This window comes from Corvus kubaryi, unplaced genomic scaffold, assembly GCF_017639235.1.
Source record: "Corvus kubaryi isolate FWS band 111438036 unplaced genomic scaffold, C.kubaryi_AGA036_p1.0 37396, whole genome shotgun sequence".
Classification (NCBI taxonomy): Eukaryota; Metazoa; Chordata; class Aves; order Passeriformes; family Corvidae; genus Corvus; species Corvus kubaryi.
In genome coordinates this window covers 23,379,680-23,391,807 of record NW_024581135.1, presented here as the reverse complement: position 1 = coordinate 23,391,807, position 12,128 = coordinate 23,379,680, and the positions used below count along the sequence as shown (strand labels likewise).

At 38.9% G+C, this 12,128-nt stretch overlaps 1 protein-coding gene across 9 annotated transcripts in view; it reads left to right on the top strand.

Moving 5' to 3' along the window:
- Positions 1-12,128, top strand: part of ZNF385B (zinc finger protein 385B) — a 165,572-nt gene that overhangs the window by 76,429 nt on the left and 77,015 nt on the right. The window contains exon 1 of one of the 9 annotated variants that reach the window (XM_042041120.1): positions 1,875-1,931. The exons of 7 other annotated variants lie outside the window; for them this stretch is intronic. The gene's annotated coding sequence lies outside the window, so the exon portion shown is untranslated. Of the gene's footprint in view, positions 1-1,874; positions 1,932-10,668; positions 10,819-12,128 lie in introns of those variants that run through there. One more of the 9 variants, XM_042041119.1, reaches the window with a different exon arrangement.

Genomic DNA, 12,128 nt, shown 5'->3' with positions numbered 1-12,128 from the left:
CTCTCCATATATGTGTCTGTGACCTCGTTTCTATGTTTTGTTTGATGATCATAGTTTTATACCTTGGGTGCTGGATTCTTTTTTGTAGGGAATGGCTTTCTGGTTTTTCTAGACCTTTTGCTTCTTTGTAATTTTGTGTTCAGATACAATCACAATAGTAATTTGCTGTGTTGCACAGAAATACATGTTGTAGCAGATTTAACAGAGAAGCCTGAGAGAAATCTGGTTGTTCCTGTTGTTAATTTACTTGATTTCAGCAATCTCTGTTTAGAAATGTGTTAATCCTGTCTGAAATTGGAGCAACCTGCATCTTCCATGCAGCCTCAAGATGCTTTGTTAAACATCCCTAGACACAGTTTCCCTATGCTACCATTATCATGGTAATGTCTAGATTCCCATTTATCTTTGGCTTCCCAGTGTGGCTTATCTGAGAGCCCACAGAATGGGCCACTCTGCTGGGCAGTGCAGACAGCCCAAAAATCTTGGGCTGTTCCTGTCTCCTGGGAGACAAGGCATAGGCAATGGGCAGTCTGTGCTGGCCAGGCATCATCTGTCTGTAGCTTTGCCTAGCAGCTGGCAAGCCCAAAAATGGTTTGTCAGCTGAGAGAGAGAAGTGAGAGTCCAGAAACTGGCATCAAGCCTTTGGGGACAGTTGGACTGGGATGAAAGTAAAAGAGAAAATTCTGTCTATTCAAAAAGTGAAAAAAACCCCACAAAAACAAACAAACCAAAAAGAAAACCCCAATGAACAACAAATGAACAAACCAACTAACCAAAAAAATCCTGGCTTTAACCCATCAAAACTACTTTATGCAGAACATGCAGCTCTGTTACACGAAGAGAGAGAATCTGTTGAGAAGGGAAACCCAATAAAACTTGGAAACTTGTGCACCAAATAAGATACGAATTTTGGCAAGAGCTGAGCAGTGCAAATGCTGGCAGATGAGGGAAGATGTCTGACCCATTCTGGTAGTCAAGCACTATCTTGACCCTACTTTCGAGGAAGCAGGCACAGGAACTGAGTCACAAGAGGCAGCAGTGGGGGGCAGAAAGGGTCCTGGAAGGGAGGTGTTTGAACAGGACTCTGAACTTGTGGGAGGTATCTGAGTAAAGAAGGATAATCCATAAGTACAGAAGTAGTCTGCCCTCACTTTCCCAATGATCTCTCCAAAAGATAGTAATTTAAAAAGGAAAAGATGATACCAGCTTTACAGGTAAGCAAGAATTTCAGTAATGCAGCACTGGTAGTGAACATTGTGCAAATAAAATTTATGTCAAAAGTTTGCATTTAGGTAGATAAATATCCCAGATGCATGTACAGATTTCTTGATTTTGCAAACAAATATTTGGATTTGTTCAGTACTTGAAAATTTGGCCTTTGAGGAGAAGATGTTTGTATGTGCTGTAATACTAAAATGATTTGAGCAAATTTCAAAATTATATTCTATGGCTGCAGAGAACATTGACATCTTTTGGAATTACTTATTCAAATATCCTTATGGTTGATGGTGTATTCATATTTGAATAAATTCAGGAAAGATTCATCCAAAGCTGTTTCAATCCGGTACTGCTTTAAAGAAACAGGAAAATATAATCGTTTCATCACTTAAAGCTGCTTAAACCTTCAGGGGAAAAAGGGTTACTACTTAAATTTCAGATGAAAGGAGTGTTTTGTGAATTCATCTGTGTCATGTATTCATACCTGAATTAAAATGAGCCGTGATGTACTGCACTTTCTCAGGAACGTTACATAAACTTCCTTGTTCTAAAACATGCACACGTTTGAAATGTGCAAACAGAACTGAAAGAAACTTTGCAGTAGTTTCTCCACAAGCAGGAAGCCTAATATTTACACAACAATCAATAGAGTAAAGAACACAGAGACAAGCAGCACTCTCTCCTACAAAAGTTGGTTTAACTGGTAAAAGAAGGTAGGATCTATCTGAACAACAACTTTCTTTTAGTTAGACTGGTTTGGTTGGGGATGGGTTTGGCTTGACTTCTGCAGAACCTTGTTGGCCATGGTTTGGAGCTGTGCAGTTAAAACAAGGGTTTGCTTTTTAGTATGTTATATTTGGCAGAGTTTTCTCCTGCTTTAATTTCTGGGTTTTTGATCAGGTCTTTTGATAGTGTTTTGGTGAGACTCTAATGAAGATTAGTTAAAGAAAAATCTGATCCTGATACAGCTTGCTTTGCAGAAAAAAGGAGTTTGTTTATGTATGATTAACTTATATATTTCGCTAATTCTTTGCTGTCATGTTTGTTTGTCCTGTGTGCCTTTAGGGAGAATTCTGTCCTCACTGTGGGTGGGAAGGTAAAGGGGAGAGCGCACTGACCTCAGTGCAAACCAGAAAGGGACAAGAAAGGACAGGGGATGGTATACTTTTATTTCTTGTTATTCTCTGATCTACAGGCCTAATATTATTATCTCACAATAAAAGTTAGCAATTTTCAATTCAAGCAAACAGTTGCTGAACCCAGGAACTTATAAGAGGAAGCTAAACATGTCTTTGTACCTCTTGTTTTCAGTATCCTTCCTGCAAGAACTCAGAAAAATATTGTTTTTCCCTAAGTTCGGTGGGTAGGAACAATTGCCGGTCACATGTTCTACCTACAGAGAATAGTTGACTGAAAGATCTGCCTGTCCTCAAAGCCCTTGGAAAAGCCTCTCCATTGGAATGAGAGAAGGCATCTGGGATATTGCAGCTGTGCTAAATTTTTTGGGTTTCAGAGTAGATATTTTGCTCTCTTACCTTGGTGGTGTTTTCCACTGCTGCAGTGGTTGTACAACCAGGTGTGTGAAGGTGGTGGGTATCGAGTGAGCTTTAGAAGTAGCATGCTCCTTTCAGAGGCTGGTCAGAGTTTCTGGGAGGTTGTTGAAATCTCTCTTGAGGCAAAGGTGAGGATAGGGAAAGATGATTTTCAGCACTTCAGAAGGTATGTCAATAAACCAAAGGTTAGGTTCTTTCATATACCAACAGTCAGTGAAAATATGAGAAATTCCCTCAAAATTCTAAGAATCCATTGCAGTGGACAGCATCAGATAATCTTAATTGGGTAATATCTATCAGTTTTAATTTGTTCAAGCTTATATGCACTCAAGTTACTTATGATAGCTTTTCTCAGAAGTGACTTGAAATTTAAAGCAATAACAGAAATTTGAATTAGGCAAGGAAAACTTCAGCTAATAGACTGACATGTTATAAGTTACTGAGAAATGTGGTCTTGCAATAAAACGTCATGTGCAAACCTCCTAATTAAATGTGTTGCCTGTTGTAGTAATACAAGCCAGACAGTGAAGTTCAGCTTATACAATGAAACCAAATTTGATTTTGTAAGTCTGTGTGGTTGAAATCTCTGTTTTATTAGGTAATTTCATTAACAGGTATTACCAAAGAGAAATGTACCTCAGTCTTCCATGTTTCAAAGGGTAGTGTTCCCCGAAGAACTTTTATATACACCCTTCAGGGATAAATCCAAACCAATGTCCAGTGTTCCCTGTTAAAGCAGATTCCTTCATTTGAAGAGGTAGGGACTGGTACGACAGTGATAAGTGCAGTTATCCACAAGGGATGAAGCAGCTCACTAGATCTCACCATGATTAACACGGAGTACTTCCTGTATGTTATTTTCAAAACCCACCTGTTGGCCTTCCTGGATCATCATGTCCACATAGAACTTCATTTTGCATCGCTTTCATTTTTAGCTCCCTGCTTGTATGGCTGTGCTTGTGTGGTACTCATATAAAAAGAGAGACTTTCAGAATGGAGGAAAGAAAACTGCTTTTTGAACTCTTCTCCTTTGTCACTTTACAACAATACATGCACCATTAAATGTCAAGGCATTTGCCCAATGCAAAAGAATGCCCAAGTTTGTCCTGTATTTCTTGTTCTTGCTCAGTAAATCACTCAGCCATACTTTTGACCATATTACACAAACCAACTACATTGCTTAACAGCTTGGAGTGGTGTCCTAAGCCCATAGAATAGAACAGCTTGGAATGGTGTCCTAAGCCTGTAGAATAGCCTATTTTGATTGATTGAGAAAAGGCTGATATAAGTAAAACTCCAAAACAAAACGCTGCCCCCCAAAAATGCGAAACTTGTCATAGTTCTATAGTTCTGTTCAATATAAAGTAATAAATTGAATTATCACATAACCTTTTATATAATATATAAATTTAGAAATAGAGCTATAAGTATTGCAGACTCTGGAGATATAAATTAGTTTTATGTTTCTTAAGATTACTTAGGAATACAGCCCTACGGTGTTATTAGGAAAGTAGTTCTTGCTGCCATGTATTAGGAGGCCTTCATGAAACTAAGGGGCAGAATACAATAGTTACAGCAAGAGGCTGTCACATAAGTCAGCCACAGATCAGCTTTTCCTTTAAAAAGTGTTATATATTTATAAAGCAACATCCAGTGATTACTTTAAAAAAGGGATGTGGAAAGTACGGTTTTGTCTACATTCCTTGGCGTGGGTTGGTTTGCCTTTTTTTTTTTTTTTTTTTTTTTTTTTGGTAGCTTCAGGGTTTTTAGGTTTACCTCAGGGTAGATACCAAATCTGAAGAATTCTGAAAAGGTGGCTATTTCTTCATAGTGTTTGTCAATAATTCTAGGCCTGCTATTAGGTTGATTCATGTGTTCTATTTCCAGTGCAAAAATGAATCAGTTTTTTGATATTAACAACTGCTTTTCAGTAACTTGAGATACTGTATATTAAAGTCTGTCACCATGTTGTGGTGGCACAGCTTAAAGAGGTAGAAATGTCAATAACAGGTCCAAAAAGTAGCTCTGAAATGGTCTTTGAAAACTTAGCAGCAACTTCCTGAAGTGACAGGTAGTAGCACAGCAAAACAAGAAAGCACGTGAAAAGAGAGTAATTCAAAATGTTAAAAGCTTTTGAAAAGATTGAGGAATAAGGACAGACTCAATCCTGTGGTTTAACTGAAAAAGTAAGTATATGCTTGTGTGATTTTGACAGCAATGAAAGAGTAGCTGCTCAGTCAGTAAAAGATGTAGGGAATACTGGCAGGTGAGGGAGTAGGGTATCCACGTCTCGTTCCTGTTCTTTTTATAGATTATGGTATGGGCTGAGCTATAAAGCTGAATGACCAGGTTTTAGAAGGTTCCCTGTGAATGTTGTCCTTTACCTTTAAATCTTTATCTTGTAATGCTGGTTTTATTGGAAGCTTTGCTGCTTGCTGCAGTGGAATGAGGAGTTGGCCTCTGAAGCGGTATGTTGTATTTCTGACATGCTTTAAAACAAAAGGCTGATCACCATCCCCACTGCCTATCAGCTGCTTAATGTGCTGCAGGTCACACTGTCACAGGGTTCATGTCAACTTAAAGTGTCGTGGCTGGCTTGCTCAATGTTTATTTTTTACTCGTGTAAGTCCTCTGGGGCTAGCAGAATTAATCTAATGGACAAGAGCATATGTGAGAATAGAAATAGGATCAGCAATCCACAAAATCTGGTCTTTGTCCAATTTAAATGAAAGATAAGTAAATTCTTAAAAGGAGGGGTATTTTAATTTTAGTTTTGCATCTTGAGTGCAAAGGAGTCCATGGGGAGCCATGTACATTTCTGATTAAGTAGAACTCTAGCTGTAGAACAAAATTAATCAGTTTTTCACTGAGCATACTCAATAGTAAGGAATATACTTCAAGATCAGCAGTGTGAGGGGCTACATAATTACTCTGTGGCTCTGTGCTCTTTAAATTTTAAAATTATGGTAATTATCACATTTTAAATACATTTTATAGGTTTTAATGTTAAAAATACAGTTGAAATACAAGTGAAACTGATATTGAAATGCATGAAAATAGGCTGCACTCACTAATTTCATTACTTTCTGGTCTTCCTTTAAAAGTCCTAAGATACTTGGTTTTCCTGCATTTCCCATGGGTCACTTTCCTTTTGCTTTATTGAATAGATTGCTTTGGATATTGGTTTTCCCAATATTAAGCTTTTGAAATACCATTCATTTCTTCCATCTCGTCATTCCTTATTATAGCCACAGTGTATCAAACTAAGGGACACTCTTTGCTTACAGTATTTATGCCTCAAACATTTGTGGTGCACTGAGGGGTTCAGATAGTAATTTCCTTTTACATTAATCCTGGTGTTAGAGGTAGGAGTGATGTTCTCTGGTTGCACTGAACAGTCTTAATAACCTCATTAAAATATTTATTTTAAAATCGTCTATTTCAAGTCAACTCACAGATACCTTTTGAACAATGCTTCCCCTGCAGTGGAGTTAGTCACTGGTTGTGTCATAAAGGTGACACTGGTTATTCTGCCATTTGGGGGTTGCTGTTCCCCTGCGTGCAGTAGCCTTGGAGCTACTTTTAGTGGCATTCTCTGTGTGTATGTGGTGCTTTGAAACACGTTTCATTACATGAGAGGTCTTTAAGCCAAATGCTTAGTTCTAGCAGCTGTAAATGGTATCACTTTACTGTTTAAGCAGTCTGCTCTTGGGACATTAAGAGCACTATCATTTTACTTTTTGAGTCACTGTTCAAGTTTGGCCATTGAGAAATAGTATCAAATAATGAAGGGGATGGGATCCTATTACAGCTTAATAATAGTGGAACAAGCAAGCAAACAAAAACAGCTAAATAACCCATTTCTTTTTACAAGATTCCAGTTATATTAAAGACTTACTATACTGTGGTGTGCTACTTAAGAACTAGTGATAGTCTCAATGTTTCAAAGATACATTACTAGGATCTGAGTAGCATTGTGAGTTAAAAGGAATGAGCAGCTTTTGTGAGCTGGGAGGGTGAGCTGATTACAGAAGAACTAACCACCAAAGACAAATTGAAACTTTCTAATACTTGGTCTAAATAGAAAAGATTCATCCAGATACATTTAACATTGAGTCTGCAAACCAGTAGATTTTTTTGCTCCTAGTTGGAGGGCTAGTTTTAAGATTTGGGAAATCCTTCTATTACAGCTGTCTGAGCAGTACTTTGAGATGTAGTTATGCAAATCTAACAAAAATTAGGATCTCAGTACTATCTTTGCTTTTTAAAATTAAACAAAGGAAATGCTTCTACTTGAAAGACAGGAATTGCTTCTCGTAAATCCAGACATCAGGAACTGAAATGCTAGATCCTTAGAGCAAGGAAAGTGTAAGAAATGTTAAGAAGCATAACAAAGTTTCTACAAAGTCAGTATTTTGCATCCAGTTGTGAGTCATTTGGTACTTAAAAGTTATGTAATACTGTCAATTATGAATAGAAATCCAGGGGAAATTTTAAGGCCTTTCATCAAAATTTTAAAACCATGATACCCTAAGGATTAATTCCCTAAGGAAATATGAACATCAGTAATGATGTATCTGCTACTGACCTCTGAGAAAATATAAAAACTCCAATTAAATTGCATCTGGAATGATTGTTCTCACCAAAAGGATCAAAAAGATGAAAGATGGACTTTGTAGAAGGGCAGCAAGGTTTCTTAATTTGAGTTATTGCAAGGGCATTGCATGGTGGCTGTGGCAGCTTTTCCATGCTCTGCCCAGGCCCCTTGCTCCCAGCAGCACTGCAGCTTCTCTCTACCAGACTTCTTGAGGGAAAGTCTTCCCATATCTGTGCCTTCCCACCAAGGAAGTCACCTTCTCACAGACTAGTCCAGCAAGGAACTTCTTAGGTAATACAGCAAGACAGCAGTTAAATCTCTGCTTTTAGTGGTTGTTGCTAGAAGTTGTTGGATGATCTGTGGGTGTGTTTGCCAGTTTCTGCATCGCTTTTTGTTTTTATTATTTGATTTGGTACCTTTTAAAAGCTTATGTATTTGACCTCTATTTACTGTTTGTCTCAAATTTTGTTCTCCCTCTGCACTTGTGTAGTCTGAGAGCCCTACTCCTTCACCCCAGTTTATCCAGATTGTTCTTTATTTAAGGTATTTAAAACAGACATATAGGAGCTGAAATACTAGGCAAGCTGGTAGCACTGCAAGTCAAGAGTTTATAGTCATTTCAATCATGTGAAAGATAGATTCAAACTTTGTCTGAAAAAGTTATATGTGTGTTTTTTCTCAGGTTTCCCTAAATAAATTAAGCTATGCTTCAGATAGATGCTGGTAGAGTATACCCCACAACGATTTGTGTGAATAGCTACTAAGTTTGAAATACACACCCTTTCACATGCCTCATATGTTATGAATGTATGTTAATCTTCAAATGCAACTTATCCTTGACATTATCAGTTTCTTGCTTTCTTTCTTTTTGAGTTCCGTCTGGAATTTTTTTTCATTGAACAATCTTTTCCAAAAGTCTTTCCCCTATAAAATAGTCTTTCCACATAACCCTTTAAATTGAAACCTTTTATTTCCTGTCCCATCACACATTTCTTTAAAGTGTATTTCAGGGAAGATTTTTTTTGCTCCCAAGATGAGAGCAATTCCAAACATGTTTGATAAAAATACCACTGGGACTGAGTCTGAGGCTGCCACTTAACTTGTTTCCTTTTCCATTGGAGTTTTACCTCGTTTCATGATGTGTGGACTTCTTTCCCTTCCATTCAGGCTTGACTGCGGGGGCATAAGGATCAGAAATGTCATTGTGGTTTATTATTATTATTTTCATCATCATGGGAGGTAGTGGAGTCACCTTCCCTGGAGGTGTTTAAGAAAAGACTGCATGTGGCTCTTACTGCCATGGTCTAGTTGACAAGGTGGTGTTTGGTCATAGGTTGGACGTAATGATCTCAAAGGTCTTTTCCAACCTAGTTAATTCTGTGATTATTATTATCATTACTATTAAGATTTGTCTTTTCCCTTCACTTCTCCCTTTCAGAGAGGCGTGGAATTGGACTTAGCAATCTGTCAGCAGTGATGTGCATTTTTCCGTCTGTAGCTGGAGCTGTGTGTTGGCTCAGACTCAGAACGTGGGAGTTGCTGCTGTGTGGTTGGGTGGTGCCCCCGTCTAAGCCTCCTGCTGCCCCTGATGGATGCTCTTCAGTGGGTGCATTGTGTGCTGCTGTCGGGCATCCCTATCACAGGGGGCTGCTGCCTCTCTCCTTCATGAGAGGAGAGCACTTTCTCTTTTTGAAATGAGCTCTTGTCTTGCTGGGCGTCTACCCAGGTGACTTGTCTAAACTGTGCAATCTCTCTGTGACTGAATAAGCCTAGAGCAGGAAGTGCTGAGGCAAAGCTGAGGTTGGACTAATGAAACTCCTGAGAGTGGGCAAGGAGCTTATTTAAAATATTGTCTTGCCCTCTTTTTGATTAAGTTTCTTTTTTTAATCCCACTCCTTTTGTTTGTTGTTGTGATTGTTCGCATCATGTCCCTTAGGCCCTAGATGGGTGATGTTTGAGATGCAGAATTGTATCTTCTTCTCCCTCAACTGATAGGAAATTATTTGCTCAAAAGAACCAAAAAGTAGTGGTTTTAAGAATTTTATTTCCACATTAAGCACCTCTGCTATAGATCAGAGAATTCGTTAAACTAGACTCAATTTGTGTGTTTAATTTCAGTTTATCATTAGAATGTTCTCACTCAGCTGGAAACTCCCAAGCTGGAGGAACAGACCTCCACTGTTACAGCCTGCCTGCCCTTTCATATATTAACATTTAATATTTATGCTCCTGTGTGAGCTCCAAAGTCAATTCAAGGCTTCTTAATAAAAGCAGATTTTGTCCAATGTGAGCAAAAGCTCATGATTGTCAGTGTGAAGTGTTCTTTCTGAAGTGTCAACAAAATGTATTTTGGCACAGAGGCCAGGTTGTTGAAAGCTGAGGGTTCGCAAGAGGCCACGGTAGAGGTGAAAGGAGCCTCAAGTGTGGGATGTCAGGGCTGTGGGAAGCAGAGGCAGGGGGCGAGAAAACTCAGTGACTGGGAAAGGGCATGCAGGAGTCTTTCAGCAGAGAGGCCTGGTGAGGAGGAGGACGAATCACTTGGATCTCAGTTTTCCTCCTTCTCTTCTGCATTATCCCGTACTACTTGCTAGAATATTCCTCCTGACTGTATTATCTTGAACCTCGTGGGAACAGACAAGTCAGGGTCTGCTCATGGGGCAGGAAATTGAGGGGCTAAAGCTGCTCCTGCTGCTGGGGGAGGATTAGGCAGCAAACCCTGGGAATAGGTTTTGAGTTCACACTGCCACTGAGGTGTTGGGAGCAGGGCAGTGGTGTCAAGTTGAGAGTGAGGGGAAGGCCCTTGTATAGGAAAATACTCTTTCAGCTGTCCCTGACAGCTGCTCGCTTTGTCTGTGGGATGGCTTTGCAGGACAAGGTTCTGATTTGCTGCATTTTGTTTGTACCAAACCAGGGATAATCTGCTATTTATAATTATCTTCAGAAATTCTCTGACTCCTCAACAACAGGATTTACAATAGAAAAGGTAATACTTGCTCTGATCCCATGCATTCTGTCCTCTCAGGAGCAGGAGCTGTGGGGAGAAGGAAGGATTTCAAAACCTAGGACTGGAATCTGAATGGTGCAAAGTATCCCAGGGCTGAGTGCCTTCAATTCCCATCAGTTGCAAGTTATACTGTAATATGAGTTAATGGGTTATGAGCAGAGAGGAGTGGGATTCAGCTGTTAGTCTGAGCTTCTGCACATAGTCTGTAGAGGAAGGGCTGTACTGGAGAGAAAGCAGATCTGTTGTGTGGCTAGAGGAAAAAATTCAAGGAGGGGATCCTTGATTTTTTTTCCTAGGTTGTGTTGTGTTTCTCTGGATTGAAGCAGCACTTTGCATGAGGTGGTGAAGCACTTTACTTGTCAGGAAGATGAAGCATGAAACTTCCTTATTCCCACCCATTTTGAGACATAAGAAGAGAAAATACATACATAAGAAGAGAGAATAAGGTAAGAGTCTACACTACACTTTGTGCAGTTACTGTTTTATCCTTCAGGGTATGGGACTGGAGTCAACTTCTGCTGTGTTCATCTCTCGTGCCACAGCAGGGAGACAGTCTCCTTTGCCTCTTCATTACCCACAAAACTACAGTGGGCAGGAGGAAACACAAGGCTCTTTTGTTTGCTTTTTTTTTTTTTTTTTTTTTTTTTTTTGAGCAAGGCTCTGACTCAAAACTTACTATTGAGAATAACTTCTATTAGAACCTGAGGCTCCGTACTGGCAAGTAGCATCCTATTACTAAGGAATAACCATTTCTACAGGCATTAAGATTGCTATTCAGCTGTTCTTTTGTCTCTATGGCAACTTTAAGTGTAACAACAAAGCAGTAGGTGATGTTGTCAGCCAGAAATCTGTAACATTCAAGTGATTGTTGATAGCAACAAAATGGATGCCAACACAGGGTCACGGCTAGTAATTGATACTGTGCCTATGGCTGAACTATTAACAGCATGGGACATTTTGAAGCAGAAAATACACCAGAAAAGTAAGGTTGATGCAATTGGCAGTTTTTATAAATTATACATGAGGTCCTGCTTTAAAATTCAAAACTGTGGTTTACCTTCACTAATGGAACAAATTGCATGAAAAGTGAAGAGCCTTGTATGTACAATTTATGCCACCTGGAGAGCAGCTCAAGCTTTCTTAGTTTCTTGATGGAACAGAGAACAACAGCTCCTTTGGAAAAGTGGGGTCAGTTCCTAAAAGGGATAAAAGTTAAAGGTCTCATCTAACTTCAGTGTTGATCTGAAAAAGGAAGTATGTTAAAAAAGAAAAAGGAATGCTTTTCTTAAAAATAATAAAATAAAAAGGGGTTGGGGTGGAATTATCATCAGTTTTTGATCTTAATGTCATGGTGTCAGGGATTTGGAAATTTTACTGACATGTGAAATTGAAAATAATTCATGGGGAAAAGCCATGAGAAAGTCAGACTGAACACTGCTGAGACTGGTGCTGGAAACCAACTATGAGAGAAAAATTTTAAAAAAGGATGATTGATGTTAAAGCAGGGAGAATAGGAATTATAGTAGGTTTTATGTAGAGACATGCTAAATAAGGAAATCCATTCTTAAGAAAAAGTAGTGATGGGTGTGCTAATGAAAATAAAACTCTATTATTTTAAGTAATTTTTGTCTGCTATTTGACAAATCTACATGAACTGCTGGTGCTGGATGTATGGTGGGAATTCTGCCTCCTAATATGTATGTATGCATGCTGTCAGTGGAGTGTGTACCAAGACACCTTTTGGAATCGTGAATTA